Raw genomic sequence first — 13,884 nt, forward strand, 5'->3', positions numbered from 1 at the left:
GCGCGGTCTGCGCGCGCGCCTGCGCACTGCGGCGCTCGAAGCCGCTGCCGCTGCCCTCACTTCAGCGGCTGCCAGCTCCTTCCGCTCGTGGGGTCGCGGCGCGGTGAGTCCCGCAGTTGCGGCGGTTGCGGTGTGGAGACCGCGCGGGTGGTGTCAGGGGCTTCTAGGTGTGGATTCCGTGCTGCGTGCTGACAGATACGAGTCTTACCTAGCGTTCTCCTTGCCCTGAGGGAGCTGGAAGTAGGGTTCTCCGGAGTCCCAGGACAAGTGTGGGTCCTCCTGGAACCAGCTGATTTACGACCATCCCTTTGCTGTCGGTAGTAGTGCTTTCCTAAGTGCAGGGGCTGGTGGTGATGCTGAGGTCCGGGCCCAGTGGTGTTTGTCTAGGAAGTTCACGCTCTTTTCCGCCCTGCCTCGTTCCCCCGCGCAGCCTCCTGCCAGACCCGGGGCGTTCACTGCGGGTGGGTGTGGGTCTCCAGGGATCCCGTGTCTAGGCTTGGGGGTGGCAGGGGAGGAAGGAAATGTGGAGCAACTTTTTTAATGCAACATTTTTGTTCAATGTTCCTGACTGGAAACGTGAAAAAAAGAAAACCGTATACATATTTGTTTACTGGTTTAAATGTCTCCAACTGTTTCTTTAACATCTCGATTTCTTGCTCGAGAAAAATTACTGGCTACACTGTGAACCTATTAGAATGCTACATAGCTGTATATTGGTGTTCAGTGTGGAGAAAAAGCTCCATATTATGTGAAAGGAAAAGCATAACGAATTATTTAAACAATCCTTGTGTGTATAAGCATAAATATGGGAAATACTCTCTTTGGATCAAGACCTTGAGTACATCGTTCATTTTGTGTGTTTGTGTGCGTGTACACATCTCTTTAATATATCATTTTGCTGTTTAGAATCTTAATTTTGCTTTGGACTTTTCCCCTCCCAATCTATTAGTGTTTAAGCAACACTGCCTTCCACAGGATGAAAACAATAGTGCCTTTTTTCCATAGATTTTATTTCTAACAGGAAGACACTTCAATAACAGTATCAGTATTATCAGTGACCTCTGGCTTTGTGAATCATGTCTCAGGGATTTTCAAGTATTTGTGGTAGTCAGACTTCCCCTCCCCATTTTCCCCCCTCCTAAGATCAAAGCCCTCAGGGCCACTGATACCCAGCTGTTGCTGCTAAAATTTAGCTGAGTCCACTCATAAAAACTTTCTCAGAATGACGTAGCGTGCAAGGTATAATTGTCTAACTCCTTGTCGAGTCATTTGAGATATTGTGGGAAGGTGAAGAAGGAAGGAAACAGGAAAAAAAAAAAAACAAACAACTGGAAGCAGGAGATTTCATCTCTGCACCCAAGGCCCGGCCTTTCCCGGAGTAAACTCTATGGCAAAAAGCTGGTTTGCCCTGACTGCCTGTTGTAATGGATGGCCCTGAGCTGTGCTTTCATGCCTGAGAGGCAGTAAGCTGTTATGTGTCTAGTAATCGTACTCCTCCCTGCTGCAGTCACCCTTGTTTTATTACTCCTACACAGTCCCCCCCACTGACCCAATTGAAACAGTTGGGAAAATGCCAAAATACTTAGCAGCAACCATATGGAAGACCCGCCAAAAGTGCACAGCAGGAGCTAAAGATAGGGCTTGTTCATTAACAATAAAGACAAAATAGAAATATGTAGTATTTAAACTCAGCACTCAAATAGCTTAATTCTCCCCTAGTTTGAAGCAGGCTGATATTCAGCTGATAGGCACCAGGCAGACTGGCATCCATTCTGATGAGTTTGTTGGTCAAACTGTACTGGTATATATTTTGTCTGTCACTCCTTATTGAAGGGCATGTACCCTTAAACTTAACTGAGATTTAGGACACCAAGAAACCATCAATTAGAATGCAGTGGTATTTTTCACTTGTTTAAAACCATCATCACATACAAACCTACTGAGTCAAAAGACACATATATAAGCATGTGTATGTGTGTGTGTGTGTATAGAGAAAACATTTAAATTTTATTATTTTTAAACCTCATTAAGAAATAAACTAATATCCTATGGTCACATCATTGTGACCCATTACAAATTGCTCAGACAGAAAAATATTTATTACGTACCTAATGGCACATGACATGTTATGTGCTGGGAGATGCCAGTGAAGAAACAAATACAGTTCCCCTCCCCTTTTACCCACCTTCCTCCCAGGTTTTACTTTTTTTCTCATTCACCTGTCACTCTCTGACACCAATTCCGATATGTAGGGTATTTTTCCCACACCAAGCAGTTCTCCAACACCAGCTGGGTGTCCTACAGTTCAGCTCAGTTCCGACAATTCCCACACTCTCCACCCAGAGGTAGCATCAGATCCGCAGGGCTGATGTGGCTCAGTCCCCCAAAAGTGCTCCCGCCAATCACAAGTCCAGGTTGTTACCTGTGCTTCTGACCAATCAGCTGTAAATCAGAGATTCCTATGACCCGCTCCTTGGGTTCGATTCATTTGTTAGATTATCTCGGAGAACACAGGAAACCAGTTTACTCACTAGATTATCAGTTTATTACAATAGATATTAAAGGATATGGAATCAGCAGCCAGGTGAAGAGATACATTGGGCAAGGTCCTGAATGCAGGGTCTTCTGTCCCCATGGGGTTTGAGGCCCAGGCACAGTGGCACATGGATTCATTCTGGTTCACCAACCTGGAAGCTCCCAGAACCCCAACCTTTTGGGGTTTTATGGAAGCTTCCTTACATAGGCATGGTTGATTAAATCACTGACCAGTGGTGAATGAACTCAGTCTTCAGCTCCTCTCCCCTCTCCAGATTTTGGAGGAAGGAGACTGTAAGTTCCAACCGTCTAATGTTGGTTCCCTTGGTGACCAGTGCCTGTTCTTAGATGCTTTCCAAAAAGTCACCTCATTAATAACCACTTGTGAGTGGTTGTGAGAGGCTTGTTATGAATACACACACCTTTATTGCTCTTATCACTTATGAATTCCCAAGGGCTTTAAGAGCTTCATGCTGAGGATGAAGACCAGATACCTGTTTTCACACTATCACACTTGCTCATCAAAGAGAAACAGGCTTAGGCTCCTATAAGTAAAAGAGCTTTTAAAAGCAGAGCTTTTCTAAAATGTGATGAATGGTATGTGACACAGTGAGTTCCTTGTCACAGAAGTAGTCAAGCAGGAGTAGATTGTTGTAGAAAAAACTCCTTTAAAGAATCAGTCTTGATAAGAAGGTTTCTAAGTTTCCTTTAAATTTGGGAATTTTATTATGACTAAAATGATGTCTTGGTGTATGGTGTTTCATTCCTTACAGATAGTGTCATCAAATCTTACTGGCTTCACCCTTAAAGATAGGGTAAAGCCAAAAAGATAGAGCATTTCACAGTTCAGAATCATCCCAATCCATGAAACTTTCATCTTCTGGATCATTACCACCTGTATTACTTCCCTGCTTCCATCCTTCCCTCACTCCTCTCTTGTCTCAATAGAGCAGACAGAGTGGTCCCATTAAAATGTGAATCAGAGCATGCTATTCTGTTTCTCAGAAAGAGAGCAACATGATCTCAATACTCACGTCTGGACCCCACATACATGTGTGAACTCATGCACGTGCGTGTGCGCACACACACACACGCACATATCTGTTCTACAGACTGAACTTCTGTTATTCATTTATTAAACATCCAAATTTTTACCATCCGGGTTTCCCTCCTGCTTATTTGCCTTATGTGTCACTCACCTCACGCGGAACATAATTGTTTACATGCGATCTTGGAATGATGCCATCTATTACCTCCCAGAGTCTGATAGTACTCTCTTCGATTGTGTTACAATTTTTTGACTATCATGTCCTTTGAATTGTATCAAACTTTTAGCCAATTAAAACTTTTAGTATTTTTTTAAAATATAAATTACTACTCAGTTCTCCCCATCCTATACTATGGATAATTTTAACCCAAATACAAAAGTTTTCATGCATCACTAGAGACATCCATTCTTCTTTATATCGATTCGCTCGTAAGTACTTTTGAGCCATGGTAGCTGTCTATGAATCCATTCATACAAAGTCATCAAGATTTTATTTAACTTTCATTTTTTAGGACCATTTTGAAGATTTTTGTAATTTTTGATAAAGCAGAAAGAATTTTCTGCTGAGATCAAGGTATGCCTATGTTATATCACATTTTATCTGTTCCGGCAACCTATAAAGATAAAAGAGATGAGTTGAGTTTGGTGTCATTCATTCCAGAGGAAACAATATTCCCTCCACATGATTAACAGTTTCTTTTCTGAGTATTAATAAAACATAATTTAATAATCTATTTAAAAGAGTTTTCTGGAATATTTTATAACATAGTGTCCTCTTTGAAATCCAGAGTATTTGCCATTTTTCAGTCTTTTGGTGTCTTAGCTATCATTTAAATGGACACCCTCTTCTACTCTTTTGGCATACAACATCACGATTGAGAGTGCTGGCTTTGGACATAGACTGCCCAGGTCTGTGCCGACTCAGCCACTTTCTAGCTGTCAGACCTGGGGCAAGTCATTGCACCTCTCCATGTTCATTTCATCACATGCATAATAAAGATAATATCAGTACTACCTTCATGTGGCTGTTGAAAGAATTAAATGAACTAATACATGTAAACATCCAGAGTAGCACCAACACATACCAAGCAATGCACAGTATTAGGTATTTTTCCCAGCTCTCTCATCTTTTTGTGTTTTATCAAGAGCAATCTCTTCACTTTGAATTTCAGTCATTTGTAATAGAGAAAATATAAATATTCAATTTATGTTTTCCAATTCTGCTCCTGGTTACCTTCACTCTAACAGACACTCCACCCTACCCTACTCCCCAGTTAACCCATTTCTTTCTCCTTAATTAAAAAAACCCTGCTTTTCTTGTTCTTGACTCCATTATATTTGTAGAATTGACTTGTTTACGAAATATGTGCCTAACGTTGGTGTTTATTATATTGGGAGGATTCATTACAGGCTTGTCTGTGTTGGTCTCTTCTCCTCAGCAGCTGATCCTAAGCTCCTTGGGTTCAGAGAGAATAGAGAATTCCTTGTCACACACTTCAGTCATTTCCTACTGGAATGTAAGTATATTTCATCAAAACTTGATAATGCAGTAGCATCTTTTATTACCTATGTTTCAATGTTTTAATGCCAAAATGACATGATATATAATTAGTACATTTCTATTGACTTTACACACTCAGTTTCAAGTCTTCATATATCTGAAAGCAGCCAACATTATCCATCCCCATAAACAGCATACGTCTAGAGAGCCTGGTTCCAAGTCAATAAATAATCTAAAGAGTAATGTGGATATCTCCTTTTTAGCTTCCTGTTTCATTTAGGTTCAAATTTGTACAGACCGTAAAACTGTTTTGCTATTTCATTAATTACCTTACAAACTATATTCTGCCTTATATTTAATGTTACAGGACAAAATTGACTATAAGCAAAGTTGTGAATAACATGGCAACTTATATAGCACTGAATTGTTTTTAGAGACATAGAAACTTAGGACAGAGTCATTGGCAAAGTCTGAAAAGTCTCTTATTTCTTGAAGTAAACAGTTAAGAGAGAAATGAAATGGCTTTTCAAAGTCATACAGCTAATAAGGTGTTGAGTCAGAGGATGTGAGGACAGACTCCTTCGGTGTGTTCGTACTTCCTGGTCGATGACGTCGGCTCTGTTGGTCAATTACCACGTGGCTGTGACTGGGGAGGTTGTGTGTGCTCAGGGGCAGGACAGCAAAGAGTGTGGACTGTGTAAGGTCCACATGCACTCACAGAGGAATACGAGGTTTGATTTCAGGCAAAGGTAAGCTGGAGAAGGATCTCCCATTGTACCTTCCCTTCCTGGTTCCCAGCTCTTGTCAGGGCTCAGTGTCTGTACATGGATCCCCCTCTCTTAACATCTCCAAATTCAGAGCAGAATAGGTAGTGCTGCTTCTACCCGACAAAACAAAGGACGACACTCAAATGAGATTATCTCAAACATGTGGGTAATTTCTGTCCCTTTCAAGCTAAATAATGTACACAACATTGCCCATGTTTTAGCATGTTCGCCGTGTTACAGCATGACAATTTGGAATTTTCCCTATGACTTCTGTCTCCATGCTTTCATAGTTCCAGAAATTTGCCTCATTTTTCTATTTGTCAAATCTTGCTTTTAAAAATATCTGCCACAAAGAATGAGTCAGACCAGTCGGACATTTAGTCAATGAAAAGCTAAATGAGGACCCTAAGTGTGTAGGGCTGCACATCATTGGTTTTATAGTCAAAAAGAGTTCGTGTGTTACTTGGATGTGTAACAACATGATCCTTCTTGAAAAATACACTCAGCTTTGCGCTGAATTCCTCACAGTGTTAATAGGAGTTGCACATGAGTAAATCAAGACAGTATTTGTGCCCCCTGGCACAACACAGCATATGTATAGATTTGCTCTTCAATCCAATAAGGACTCTGGAGCACAGAGCTACTGCCATATAAGGTAGAAATGAACTTCAGTATAGGAGTGATGGACTTGATTCTTCAATAAAATAAACCTTAATAGCTATCTCACTTTCTATTTCAAATGAGTAGAAATTAAAAGAGGCTGCGGATGTTAGATCTTGGTAATTTACTAAGTATGAATAATTTACCAAAACAGTGGCATTACACTTTCTATTTCTTATTATTACACAAATAAGATGGCCTTTTATAGTAACACCCATTTCAAGCTACATTTACATGGGCTTCTCTTCATTGTTTTATTCAGTCACATAACAAATATTTAAAGAGCACCTGCAGTATGAAACATGCAATGCTAGTTAAGGGGTCTAAAAATGAACTAGGCATGGGTTTTGTTTTAAAGAAGTTAAAAGTCTAGTAAAAGTATTAAAGGTACATCAAGTATTAAAATGACAAGTCACACTATATGGTCGTACAATTTGGGGCCACTAAAAAATTATGTGGTTAATTGAATTTGTGACCATAAATTTGTTTGGAAATCTTTAAGATAGTTGGGCTATAATTAATCGATTGTATTTAGAAATGTGTCATCATTTTTAAAAGGTCTCCTCTTAAATGTGTCTCTCTTTATATGCAGGGAAGTGACTCAGAAGTTCAGAGATGTCCAAGAGTACATGAAAAATTAAAATAATTTTGAAAATAATTTTTGATATTTTAGATGCAGTGAAAATATAGGAATGTCTAAAGTGCATAAACCTGAACTTACTGATAGACACAATAGTAATTATAAGTAATATCTGAATGTATATAATGTTCAGACTCTGAAGGAGTGCTGTATCATATTTTCATAGTATAATATGAGAATTGCTTATCTTCACTCTTTTGTTTCTTTTGTATTTGTCAGAAGTATAACTTAGGCTATAAACCAGCCTAAAACATACAATTTAAAAATTAAAAATTTAATATTATTTTTAAATTAAAACTTTAAGATAATCATTCATAAACAGACCTGAGCATTCAGTTTGTTGGAATCTTGTTGATGCACATATAGACCCAGTTGTGAGATTAGTGTCCACCTGAGACTAATTTTTATAAGGTCCTTATGAGAACACAATCAGTAATCATATTTAGTGACGGTCTATTCTATGTATGGCATAAAGAGATGTAAAGAAGTATCAAGATAGAGTTTCTGCCAAATTAAGAATAATCTATTCTAGAAGATGACAACTAACCCCACAAACAAAGTAACTTGTATTAAGAGGGTTAAATTTGTAGTTAAGTGTAGCAAGGTGATTTGTCACGTCAGAACAGACTTATGGGTGAGGACAGTTTTTACGACAACAGCTGCTGCCTTTGGAGATATGGAGAGTCTCAAATACAATTTTGAGATTAGTGGGAACAGGATATTGGTTTATAAAGGAGGCTGTTCAAGTGGTTTACCCCCAACCTCTCTCGGATTTCTACCCTTGTTTTTTTACTAGAAAGATGCTATATGAGCTTCCCACTGCTGCTGTAACAGATTACCACAAACTTAGTGACTAACAACTCAAATGTATTATTTGACAGTCATGGAGGCCAGAATTCTGAAATGGGTATTACTGGACTGAAATCAAGGTTTCATCAGGAATGTGTTTTCTAGAGGCCGCCTGAATTCTTTGACTTCTTGCCCCTTTCTCCATCTTCAAAGCTTGCAGGGTAGCATCTTCAAATCTGTCGCCAACTCTGACTCTGCTAACTTCCTTCCACATTTAAGGTCACTTGTGACTACACTGGACCCACTCAGATATTCCAGGATAATCTCCTGATTTTAGAGTCAGGTGGTTAGCAATCTGAATTCCATCTGTAACCTTAATTTCCCTTTGCCATGTAACACAACTTATTCACAAGTTCTAGGCATTAGGACATGAACACCTTTGAGGGATAGCGTTCTGTCTACCAGAGGTGAGACTAAGTTTGTTTAAAAGTGTGACTCATTGGCCCTGCATAACATTCTTTGCCCTATTCCAGTTGTAGATTGATTCCCTAATGCTATCTAACACCCCCCAAGTGGTTCTAAAAAGCACTGTTGACCCTACTGACATAAATATACTTTTCTTCTCTACTGTCATGCATCATGGTTAGCTGTGTTCAAAATGCTAACGTGTCTAGCTTTCCCCTGGCAAGAGTACCCCTGCTGCGTTCTCACATCGGCTCTAGCAGGTTTCTAGGAAAGGGAGTAAAACACATGACATTTGGACAAATCCTGACATGAAATTTTTCATTGATACAGACTTGGTTTAATACTTTGTTCTGCTTTATGGATATGGTGCATTTGTATTTAATCAAAATTTTATTTGAGATTTAATTTTGGACTCAAGCTGTATTCATAGTGTTGACAATCAACATATTTAAATGTTTAAATAACTGACTGCCTTTTTCTTTTATCCTCCACACATTGCTGGCAGATAAGGTTTCAATAAACATTAGTTGTTGTATTAAGTCAGCAATATTCAATCAACATTTAGCTTATAATTTAAATACATTTCAAAAATGCATATTCAAGTCATACCACTCAGTTTTATTGCAAGAAAGACAAAGTAGGTAAAACTAGATCAGAATGCTTAATAATTTATTCAGTCATTTATTTCTTCATTTGTTCATTCACTTATGCTAGAATTTCAGAGGTTAACAGGGTCTTACAAGTCATCTGTTACAAGCTGTTAGTTTTACAAATAGATATCAGGGCCCATAACGAAGAATTGCTGAAACTCACTGTTGTCACTAGGAGTTCTATAACGAGCAATCCTCGATGACCCAGCTTCCAAGCCAATGCTTATCCTGTCCTGTCTTAATAAAGAGGCAGAGAATGAAGAAGAGAGAAGATCTGGAAGGCAGTCTCAGAACTCTGCAGGCATTGTTGATACACTTAGACATTATGGTTTATGAAGAAATGACAAGATGTTCCCACCACCGTCAGGGCCCAGGGTATAATTCATGTAACTCATTGAGGCCAGATTTGTACATATGAGAGGCCAGCCCTTTGGGTAAACTTCTTATTCGCCTAGGTGCATTTGAGCTAGGAAATTTCTTACAGCAAATGATTTCTGGCATTCAGTGTGGAAATTCAGGAGAGCACTCATTAATATTTTTGTAAATATGTTCTGATTTGAATGAAGATGGAAAATTATTTTACGTCAGAAGCATAAATGGACATAGATGAGATCAGTTCCAGAAAGGAATGATGCAGAAATAGAACTAGGATTATGGAGCTGCGATTTTTTTGAAGCCCTGCCCACAATCTGCTAAAGAAATTAGAAATTGATGAAGGCAATTCCCTGGAACAAGTCAGGATGTACACATGTACCCTATTCAATATCTAAGTCACAAGAAACAGTTCTTAAGTCTCACAGGTCCCTCAAACCCAGGCTGAGGTTATCCAGGTTTGGACGGTGAAATAGAGATTGAGAGAAATATTAGTATTTCTGTGGGACACATTCAGCACTGGAGAAGCAAAAAGCATAAAAATAAAAAGGGCAGACATTTTACTTCAATTAAAATGACAAATATTCAGTATCTTCCAGAATATGGTTTAAAATTTAAAAATAAATTCCAACAGGTTTATGTCAAAAGAATGCCTAATGACAAGGAAGACTTTTCTAAAATAGAGTCAGAAATGTTGGTCAGATAAATTACATGAAAACAAATATAAATTATGGTTACTCTTGGTCATTTTAGTAATATCTGACATTACAAGAGAGGGCAGTTTCTTCTACGATTTGCACATAACCCATTACGTAGTAAAGCAGATCTAAGCCCAGGGTTGTGTTGCCCAGGGAGGTTGGGGACTCTCTCCTTGGGGGTCATAAATACAGTCTTCCATCTGCTGGAAGCTGTTTAGGTGAAACATGCCTGAAGTCAGGGGCTGGATCAGATGATCTCTGGGGGTCTCTTCCAGCCTTTTGAGTCTTTGAGAGAAATTTCTAATCAGCATGTTAATGAGGGCTTTAAATTTGTATTCTAGTTTCCTTGAAGATAATTACCAGAAACACTAAGCAGACAATAGCATCTCTAAATGCCTGTTTAAAAGAAGAAGAAAAAGAAGAAAGAAAGAAAAAAAAAAGATTCTATTCAAAGAGAAAAGAAAGAGGTAATAAAATGTGACCCACTTGATATCAGAGAAGGCAATTACCTGAGAAGGTGGTATGCAGCGGTGGTCTTGGTAATGTCTGAGGAAGTCCAAGGTTGCTGGATCTTTTCCCTGTTCTTACGGTGTCTTGCTGTGTGACCCAGGGAAAGTCACTTGACCTTAGTTTCCTCACCTGAAAATGCAAGACCCCAGGAGTTGTGCCTGATTACCTGACTACTGTTGAGCTACAGGAACTGAATGAAGAATGGAATCTCATTTTGGGCTTCACTGCGGCAGCAATGACGAATGGGAGTCACATGAATTAGGTGAGCTCCTGCGCTTCATTAACCGACAGAAGAAACGTCTGAACGACATGGCTGGTAAACTCAACTTTGAAAACCCTTTAAGAAGTCTTAATTTGGATACTATATAGATGACAAATAGAGCAAAGGCATATTTTGATTTCTACATTATGGAAAGTCAATTGTAATCTTATTCTATCTGTTCAGTTAACCTAGTTACTCCAAAATTGGCCCCAGAAGAGAAGGAATGGGAAAAATGCATATGCAAGGCCAACATGTTTTCTTCCTATACCTAGTTTTTAGAGGGGAAAAATCATTTTATTCATATTGATGTATAGCTGCTTTAGAAATAAGAACATAAATGTGTCAGTCCAAATTATTTTTTCCCTATGTCCTTCCTTTCTTTACCAGTAGTAAAATAAGTTTAATCTGAATTTTCATATATTTCTTGCTACAGAATGTCACTTACCCTGGGTGACTAAGCTGGCAGTTTCCCAGACCTGGAGCATAGGGTTAAATGCTTAGCTCAACGTTATTTCCAACAACACATTTTTCCCACTAGAGATTACTGCTTGTTTCAATAAACATGCCCTAAACAAGAAATCTAATGAAAAAGGAGTTAAACTCATGCAAAACACAGAAGACAATGCTTTTCAAAATCAACTAGAACTTATCTCTGAGTACCACTAATAACCATTATCTATATTTTAAGAAACAACACCAATTGCAGTGAGAGAACCAGATCTGTTCCGTATGAAAAAGTATTTGGCATTTTGATTAAAGATTGCAGTTTTCTGCAGCCTTTTGTTCATAAACATTAAAGAGAGGGCAGGGATATCCCAGGAAATACTGCACTTCCTGAGGTTTGGGGAATCATAAATTCTGGTCCGACCCTGCTAGTCAGATTTTAGATGGCATTATACCTTAGTCCCACCATCTGTACAGTATGAATAATCATATTTTGCTAACTCACAGGTGTGTTGTAAAGAACAGGCACTAAAAAGTAACTCTGAACATAACAACCATTCTCAGAGCCCAGCTGAGAAGGAAAACAAATGGTTAAGAGATAACAAAGCAAGTGGGTTGAACTTTGTAATAAAACGCTGAGCATCTCATTGAACCTGATAACAAAAATATAGTCTAACAATGTTTACCTACCAAAATTTCCGTATGGCTTGATTTTTATCCACAAAATGTGCCTGATTTGGAACTTGGGATTTTACTCCAAAGTCTGTGAGGGACAGCAAAAGAGGAAAACACAGCCCAACCCTGCAGTGTTTTGGTATCTCTTTCATAAGGGCTCAGCCAGTGGTACCTTCTTCCTGTAAGTCTATGCAGTACTTAATACTGAATAACACCTTTAGTTGAAGAATTGAGCAGTATACTTTATTTGAAGAACAGGGCTAGGGCAACTGTTAGGACTTGAAGGAATACCTTTTGCTACAGGTATTGGTATTTATTAACATGACTCTGGTAAAATACCCAGCAAGTCTTTGTGTTTCTCCCTTCTAAATTTTGAATTCCTAGGATACCAAATCTATATGCCCAACTGAGGTCAGATATTTATCCCTTGATATTCAGATGAACTCAGAATAGAAAGGTTAGAGTACACATATGGCCATTAAGAACCCATTTTTGCTTATTAGTGGGTTATTATCAGATAAATAAAAAAAATTGTTGTGAACCAAGGAGCCACCCCTGGTGTTGACTTCTAAAAGCATTCTTACTAAGTGTATATTACTAAATGTTATTAAAAGCAAGTTAGCATCCTTTGGTATATGGGAGAAAGATAACATGCTGACTTTCTTCTCTTCGTGCTTGAAAGGACATTCCTATCACTGAAAAAAATCAGTTTGGAAATGTGGAGTTGGAAGTTGTGTGTCTCCAATTCCTTTCTTTGTATGACTTTCTGGAAAGATTTTGCTCTCAACATAACTTTTTTTTTTTTTTACCAATTTCCCTTGGCTTCTTCCTTTTGTGAAATTTGAGCTTTATCCAATAAAAAGGAAATAAATGACACAAGTAAATAAGTTGAGGATCCCTGGTTTAGTGTTAGGAAAATCAGAAGGAAAGAGAATCTCAAGGATGGGTGGTCAAAGTGTGAAAATCATATACAGTGGGTGCAGAGAGGGCAGAGGAAAAGGCCATTTGATTTTGTGATTGTCATTGGTGACCTTCAGAAGTTCGATTCATTAGTGTAGGGGCAGAAGGTCAGAATACTTTGAGATAAAGAGCAAATGATGGTGAGAAAAGGAGTAGAAAGAAGAATACACTTCAAAATTCTGAGAGTTAAATAAAAGGAAGTAGAGTGTTTCCAAGATACTTGCAATAAGACCTCACAACATGTGGTGGGGCACATGTGTAGGTCCGGGAAAACTCTTAAATCAGTGGACCCAAGCATGCTTATGGGAAAAGGTGAGAAATGCCATCATGCTTTGTATAGGATTTCCTGTAGTCCATGCCCTATCAGCCTTGAATGGGTGCCCAGAAGTACCTTCACTTTTTTTTTTTAATCATTCATCGCTTTTCTCTTCTTTTTTATTCTTCTCATTCTCCTCAGCCTCAAAACACCAAGGTCATAGTGCACCTTGCAGTCAGGGCAAATCATACTGTTGTTTGGGGGTTTCATCCTGTTTTCTGCTGGGAGTAATTGAGAGTGTCTGGATTCTCTGGAGTTTAACATCTGAAAGGTAAACACTTCTCTATTAGTATCGACAACCTTAAAGGAAGGAAGTGCAGAAAAGGAACAGGAAACTTCTATTACCCCACGAGTGTATTTATAACAGCAGGAGAGCTCCTAGTGGAGGCAAAGATGAAAGATGGTGGCACCATTGTCTGTCAAACAGAGCTGAAGACTACCTACATCACAGTCACCTGTGGTATTTATCTAAGCCACATCATTTTTGTCACACATCTTTTCTAGGCAAAGAGCAAAAGGAAGTTTATCTTTAAAAATGAAAAAGAGTATCTTTGCCTCTGAGATTTAAGCAAAGAAGAAAGAGTCTGGATGA

At 38.7% G+C, this 13,884-nt stretch overlaps 1 long non-coding RNA gene across 1 annotated transcript; it reads left to right on the forward strand.

Annotated features, from left to right (window-relative positions):
• The first annotated feature begins 6 nt into the window (after positions 1 to 6).
• On the forward strand, positions 7 to 12,707 carry LOC116277673 (uncharacterized). The gene is made up of 3 exons (XR_012075476.1): positions 7 to 103; positions 5,023 to 5,100; positions 10,467 to 12,707. It is a non-coding gene; the product is annotated as an uncharacterized lncRNA (long non-coding RNA).
• Positions 12,708 to 13,884: the final 1,177 nt, after the last annotated feature.

This window comes from Vicugna pacos, chromosome 1 (genome assembly GCF_048564905.1).
Source record: "Vicugna pacos chromosome 1, VicPac4, whole genome shotgun sequence".
NCBI classification, from domain to species: domain Eukaryota; kingdom Metazoa; phylum Chordata; class Mammalia; order Artiodactyla; family Camelidae; genus Vicugna; species Vicugna pacos.